Below are 8,080 nucleotides of genomic sequence, written 5' to 3' on the forward strand. Positions count from 1 at the left end.
AAAAAAAAAAAAAAAAAAAAAAAAAGCAAGTGAAGTTATGAGGTTTCTTGGGTTAGCTAGCTTCATATTGGTGACTTATAAAAGATTTTAGCACCATTAGATGACTTAGTGGAAAAGAACGTGGTTTTTAAAGGGGAAAAAATGCAAGAGAACGCATTCAATGAGGTTAAAGAAAAACTTAATCAATGTACCATTAATTATCTTGCCTAACTTTGATAAAACTTTTGAAATTGAGTGTGATGCGAGTGGTTTGGATATAGGTGCGTTTGGATGGAAGATGAAAAGTCTTTGATGTATTTTAGTGAAAAACTTAATGGGGCAGCTTTAAACTATTCTTTCAATGATAAATAATTGTTTGCTTTAGTTCGTACATTCCAGCTGTGACAACACCACTTATGGCCTAGAGAGTTTGTGATCTAGATCATGAAAACTTGAAGTATCTTAAGGATCAAAGAAAATTGAATTGTAGACATGTAAAGTGGGTGGAGTTTATTGAAACATTTTCGTATCTAATCAAATATAAGAAATGTAAGGATAATATGTTAGCTCATGTATTATAAAAAAGTACAACCTCTTTACTTTAGTGCTAAAATTCTGCTAAAATTCTAGGATTTGAGCATATTAAAGTATTAAATAAAGATGACTAAGACATTGAAACTATTTATTCATCTTTTCTTCGGAAAAAAAAGTTGTCGATGATTATTATGTGTTTCATGAATTTCTATTTAAGTAAACTTTGTATTCTTAAATGTTCTATAAGAGATTTGTTTGTAAAAGAAGCAGGGTTGCTTAATGAGACATCTTAGGATTAATAAAACTTATAATATATTGTATGAACACTTCTTTTGGCCGAAGATGAAGCACGATGTTCATAAGTTTTACGGCTAATGTTTTAAATCTATAGAAGCAAAGTCTAGATCACAACCAAATGGATTGTAAACTCCTTTGAATGTACGTAATGAACCTTAGACTAATATATATACGAATTTAATAAAATTGCACATTTTATTGAATGAATCAAAACCGATGATGCAACGCATGTTGATGATTTATTCTTTAGAGAAGTAATAAAATTACATGAAAAGTATTGTGAATACCAAATTGTTGTTTTTAATTACATGTCATCCTTAGAATAATGGATAAGCTGAGGAAGATGAACATTAAGATCTCTAGTTAGGGATATTATTTCTAAAAATATTAAGTGTTAGGATGAATCTTTGTGATTGGTAGGGTTGTTGACTTGGTATTTAGAGAAGTAGTAAATTACATGGAATCACTATCATTATTGTTATGATAGCGATGTTAAATTTATCACTATCATTATTGTTAGTGACAGCGATATTAAATTTTTAAGCCACTTTCGGAGATGGGGTAAATTGAATACCAAATTTGTTTTTAACTACATGTCATCCTAAGAATGATAGACAAACTGAGTGGGTTAATAGAACATTAAGAATGTTGCTTCATGCTATATTTCTAAGAATATTAAGTCTTGGGACGAATGTTTGTCATTTGTAGGGTTGACATATGATAGAGTAATTCATAATACCACTCATTGTTCTTCTTTTGAAGTTGTTTATGGATTTAATCCATTTATGCCTCTTGTTTTGTATCTTATTCCTTCTAATATTCTTTTGATTGAAGCAGCTACAAGAAAGGAAGATTTAATCAAAACCTCGCAGAAAAATGTCAAAATTTCAAAGTTCCTTCAAGAATTAACAAAGGACGAAAGGAACTCATTTTTTAACCCGATAATTGAGTTTGGATACATTTTTGCAAGGAATGATTCCCATGTCAAAGAAAGACAAGGTTACATCCAAGAGAGAAGGACCTATACCAAGTTCTTGAAATAATTAATTACCAAATCTTCCTTTAGTTCTCTTCCTGTGAACACATGAGTGGTGCTATCATGATTGTGTCATTCTGTTGGTAAATTTTGATGTAGTGTATCTCAACTAAGTGAGGAAAATAGGAGGCCCTCCTTATCCTCCTACTCATGATACTTAGTGTAGGGCATCACACATCCTTAGTGACGAGAGATAGGGTATGAATCTTAGCAACTTATGATATTCCATTGATCCTAGGTATATCCTTGGAACATGGTTTAGAAATGAATATAGGCTTATACACTATATCATGGAGTAGCATCACAACTCATTAGTTTTAACATAGGTACACATTAAAGGGCAACCTAACGTGATCCCATGGACGTAAAAACTTACTAGTAATTTGATGAACCAAAGTTTCACGTTACTTAGGTGCCTTAAAATTCGTAAAATGAGGTTATTTTGGGCGAAGGGCATTATATTTATTTTACACCTCTCGGTTTACCATCTTAGGCATACTCAATTGCTACCAATTTTCGTACGTAACTTTAGCACACAATAATATGCCAAGTAGTAACATTTCATAAGTAGCATAGCTGATTTAGGGGGTTAATTTAATGTTACTTAATTTTTTAGCCAAACGACCGGTTTAGACCCTTAACTCATGGTTTTTAATATTTTTCTTTCATATACCATTAATTCATACTTGACTTAGGATATATGTTGAAATCCAAGTAATTTCCACGAGTATTTCTTAAGAAAACTCCAAGATGTTTTCTTACCTCTTGTCTGGTATTCGGAACCTCGTTTCTTGAACTTCTTGTATTCGATTTTCTCCAAATTTTCTTTGGCAACTTCCTTAGTGAGTCAATTTTTGGCTGCGAGTTGCAAATTGGTCACCAACCGAAAGGAATGATGGGTCGTGGGTTGGCTGTATTAATGGGTTGCTCGAGTTCGAACCAAATCCAACCCAATCCTATCGTCTTCTTCGCTCGATTCACGCGTCTTTCCATTTGCCTCTCTCTTTCTTCTCAAGACCTTTTGATTTCATTTTTTTTTTTTTTTTTTTTTGTTGCTCCTCCGTTTAGATCTCAACTATGGTGAGTCTCTATTGGCTTGCCTTACCCTCCGAGGACGTTGTAGTGTCTTGTACGTAGCTACACAATGCAACTATCTTTATACCTCAGTTTTAAAAAATTGTGAGTTTGCTGACAGTGAAGAAAAACGCAAGGGACATCGTGATTGAATATCTTACGGTGGGTATGCTCGGAGCCATTGGCTAAAAAAGAATTGTAAAATAATTGGGCAAAGAAAATACTTCTTTCACTATTTTTCTAACCATATACATGATCGTAGGGCTAAAAAAGAATGGTAGAATAATAGTACACTTAATCTAATATATTAATTGATTTTAATGTATTGAAACCCTATCAAATGCAAAACAAAAGAACGAGGACACACCGTTTTTAAACTTTTGAAAGTATATGAAGTTACTTTTTGTTGTTTAAAGTTTAGAGATTTATTACACACAAATCATGAAAATATTTGTGGTCCTATAGTCTAGTGGTTAGGACATTGGACTCTGAATCCAGTAACCCGAGTTCAAATCTCGGTGGGACCTATTTTGTAAGGAGTAAAAAATCAAAATATAACCGCTTTATGAATATTATATGCGCCTTAAAATAGTGAAACTTGCTTAGGATGCAACAACCCCTTTCAATTATAGATTTTCAACTATCAACCATATATATGGCCATAGGCAAAGTTCTTCACACTTTTATAGCATTAATTTCCTAAAAGTAGAAGCAAACGATTCACATCAACAACCATCCTTTCAATTATAGATTTTCAACTATCATCCATATATATGGCCATAGGCAAAGTGCCTTGAAATAGTGAAATGTGCATATCTTGATTAGGATGCGACAACCCACTTTCAATTATAGATTTTCAACTATCATCCATATATATGGCCATAGGCAAAGTTCTTCACACTTTTATAGCATTAATTTCCTAAAAGTAGAAGCAAACGATTCACATCATGTGTCTTGAAATAGTGAAATGTGCATATCTTGCTTAGGATACGACAACCATCCTTTCAATTATAGATTTTCAACTATCATCCATATATATGGCCATAGGCAAAGTGCCTTGAAATAGTGAAATGTGCATATCTTGATTAGGATGCGACAACCCACTTTCAATTATAGATTTTCAACTATCATCCATATATATGGCCATAGGCAAAGTTCTTCACACTTTTATAGCATTAATTTTCTAGAAGTAGAAGAAAACGATTCACATCATGCTTATCTTGATCATGAATTGATTAATTGCACATGTAATAAGCTATAAAACACAATGACACACCAGAAGAGAATTCAATTAATGAGACAATATTTAGAGGACTAACTATAAATGTGTCAATCCTTTGGGTATTGAAAAATATAACTATCATACTAAATTTTACATTAGGGAATAACTTGAACGGTTTATTTCTCCTTTATGCGGTCATTACACCTCCCCTTGAATAAATAATTTTAGAATAATCAAAATATGCTTAGGTATAATACTAAATACATTTCATTAATCTACTCTTTCTTTATTGATCAATCCTCCATAAATATAAGTTAATTAATTAATAATTTCCAAGGTCGGGGCATTTTGTTTAAAGGTATGATTAAGAAAAATGTTCATTTTCTTTGTATTCTTAGGTATTCCTTGCCTAAAATCATTCTTTTCATAAGGAAAATTCTTCTTCAATAGCAAGACATCAAGTAAGAACCCGTAATTGTGCCTTCATTAGTAAATATTTAGTATGGTCAATTTGAGCTATTTGAACAAGTTACTAATTTATATCGTTACATTAGGAGAATTGTTAGTAGATTTAGTAGAACAAGTTACTAACTTATGGAGTAACCTTAGGAGAATTGTTAGTAGACTCGGTGGAATAAGTTGCTAACTTATAGAGCAAGAAGAATTGGTAATAGTTACCAAATTGTAGATCAAGTTTTGTGGTTGTGGACTAAGTTTTATGCTTTAAAATTCAGAAGATTGTTAGTGGTTATGAACCTGAGAAGAAAGTTTAGGAAGAAAGTTTAGGAAGCAAGTTAATGCTTTCTCAACTATAAATATGGATGAGAAGTATGCCTTTTTAACAACAACACAACCACAAATAGAATTGAAAAGCTACGTGCTTAAGCTTTCTTTTCTCCAAAAGATCTATCCCCTCAAGGTGTTTCTTTGCCTCTTTTACTTGTTTCAACATAATTTCAATCGAGGGTCACATGCAATATTTGGTATTAGAGCTCCGAGGATTCCAAAAAAAAAAAAATGTTGTCACCATAGTAAGTCATGGAGGAGAAGTGACAACGATAAAAAGTAGAAAGGAGGGGAGTGTAATGGTCTAGTGCCTGTTACCCCCTGACTTTGAACGTCTATAACTTGCGTTGTAGTTCACAAGCAAGTGAGATATTTATCCCAAACTCTTCCTTGACAGTTCATCTTTTATGTTTTATGAAGGAATCGAGGGAAGAAATGTACTTTTTTTACATTATTTTGTAACGATATAGATTTTCCATTTTTGCCTTCTTTCATTAAGATTTTATTTTCATTTCTATAAATGACAAGATATTATGTTTTGCATTTATTTTCGCCGTAAAAGTTGCTATTTTCAACAATAAAGTTAGTACTTTAATTGAAAAGTAAGACTTTTTATATTCCTATATTCTATTCTTTTTCTTCGTTGAAAACTATTTTTAACCATGAAGTTACTCCCCTAATGGAAAAATCATAAAAACCTTTTATATTCCTATATTCAACTCTTTTTCTTCTTGTTTGTGTTTTCAAGGGTATCTGAGAGTATGGGAAAATCGAGTGTGTTAGCCGGGAAAACGTGTGAGTGGTTCGCTGGGTAGTTTTCTTGTTCGGCTAGTTCTCGAAATCGATTGTGTTGCTGTTTTGGAGGAAGAGTCGAGTGGAAGTTAACATCGACGTCGGAATCGCTGCGTCAAAGAAGGAAAACCGTCGGAATGAAGGAGGAGGACGCCACATACCATTGTCAGAAACGGAAGGAATTGCATCGGCGGCGGCGGCACATCAGATTAGGGTTTTCATGAGGGTTCGGGCGAAGAAGACGCAAAGTCGGGTTGGGTTTCGGCCTCTGAACCGGCCCACGGAACGAACGCGAGCCCTGTGCGTTTCGGCCCAACACGGATGCGCGCTGCAGCCTTTGTCTCAGCTCCGCACGCATGCTCTCGGCTCGGCTCCGTCAAAACCCGCGGATCGGCTCCGTCAAATCCCGTAGCTCGGCTTGGCGGCTTAGTTGGTCGGCTCGGAAGCTCGGTTTGGTGACTCGGTATCACTATAATATATCGATTCAAAGGTTTTCAACCATTTCGAAGCCGTTTCTGCCTTTAGTTTTACCATCCGAGGTCAGTATGATTCCTAAATGTTAAAGGCAGATTAGGTCGGGAGTTTATTTTGATAAATAGCATGAGGTTTAGCTAGGGTATGTTATGAAAGGTTCCTAAGTTTTTATGTGGTTATCATAGGACGCATTTAACCGCTGGGATTAGCTCGTTCTGAGTGACTTCAACCAAGACAATCCGAGGTAAGTGACCTTATTGTTGGAGTTTGTTTACTACGTGTTGTATGATGGCGCGTGCCCTGTGGCCCTTGCATGCACCATGTTTTATTATGACTATATGATGTATGAATTATGTGATTGTTTATGCTATGAAACGCAATGGGTTATACTGTTTATGTAAGGTGAGATTATGAATGATATGTTAGTAATATATGCCATGAAAATGTTGATCGATGCCATGAATACACGTAGTATTATTGAGTCATGTCATGAGATGTTTATGCAACTGGAATGTACCTTCATGTTATGTAATATGCCACGTAATGTAAGTCATGTGAGACGCCATGTGATGTAAGAAACGTAAATGCGATGTTAGCACTACTTATGTAATGCCATGTTAGATATGTTAAGGGACCTCATGCATATATGTATGTCACGTGCATTGGGATTCTTCCCCTTTATGTTACGAAAGAATGAAATACGATATTTATGTTCACCATGATATCATGTAGGCCTTTTTTTGTTCTGTGGTGTCAGGCTATGTGTAACACATTGTACCCTACCAAGTCCAGGCATAGGGGGTATGTTTACGAGCTCGCCTGATGGGTCCATGTACACATACATGGGCCGTGCGTGAAGGAGTACCACACACCCAACCCTACCTAGAATAGGAAAGCACCCAAGGCTATGAAAAGTTTATGAAAAGTTTATGAAAAGTTAGGTCCTGATCATATATTGCATGTGTTTGCATTCCTAACCCCAACAGTGTGGTGGCTTACTGAGCATTTCATAAAATACTCAAGCCACGTGCTACCTACATTTTTCAGGTAAAGGCGAGGCGCCAATGTACGGTTGACGGCGGAACTAAGGACACCATGGATTGTATTGAACTGTTTTAATTTATAGCATTGAGTATTGTTTTATTTGGATTTATTTTGAATTCAGTTATTGAAGGTTTTTTTTTTTTTTATTTTTTGAGATAGGTTATTTTGGATTTATGAATGTTTATCAAAGACTTTGTTTTGTTTCCAATGTTATTTATGATGAGCTTCCGCGTAATGAATTATGTATGCATGGGTGACGTCACTAATTAGGTTTAGAAAATTTGGGGCGTTACATAAATTTGTGGCTTGGACTAAGGACATCGTGCTTGCCAACTACTTTTTTTTTCCAATTTCTTAAATGTAAATTTAAAACTGTCCAAATATTTTTTGCTCAATTTTTGTATGAAAATTTGGATGTCTATAATTGTCAACAAATTTGTTTTGAATCATGTATTAATCTATTTTACAGGTAAATATGAAAATATTTAAAAAAAACTCTGCAAAATTACATAAATTAAACCTATAGTAGGTTGTAATTGCATATAAAATATTAAAATCTGAGACCTTAAAAGTGTTTGAAGAGGTGAGAATGATAGGTTTCTCAATTCGACATTGATGGATTTAAAATTGGATGTAGTCTTCATAAAGTAGTTATTGTATAAAGGAAATCGTCTAGCTTGTAACCCATATGGGGTAAAAAAGTGGTTGGAGGTTGGCTTAGCCCATTGGTTAGGGTCGTTGGAGTTGTTCTTTGGCCTGTCCATTCCAAGTAGGTAGTTGAGCTTTGGGCTTTGGGTGAAGGCTTAGTGTCCATGGCCGTTAGAGTTTGAAGGAAACCGTGT

The 8,080-nt window shown here is 34.5% G+C and overlaps 1 non-coding gene across 1 annotated transcript; it reads left to right on the forward strand.

Moving 5' to 3' along the window:
• Positions 1-3,375: 3,375 nt before the first annotated feature.
• On the forward strand, positions 3,376-3,447 carry TRNAQ-CUG. The gene has a single exon. It is a non-coding gene; the product is annotated as a tRNA-Gln (tRNA).
• Positions 3,448-8,080: the final 4,633 nt, after the last annotated feature.

Source organism: Cucurbita maxima, unplaced genomic scaffold (assembly GCF_002738345.1).
Source record: "Cucurbita maxima cultivar Rimu unplaced genomic scaffold, Cmax_1.0 Cma_Scf00010, whole genome shotgun sequence".
In the NCBI taxonomy this organism is placed as follows: Eukaryota; Viridiplantae; Streptophyta; class Magnoliopsida; order Cucurbitales; family Cucurbitaceae; genus Cucurbita; species Cucurbita maxima.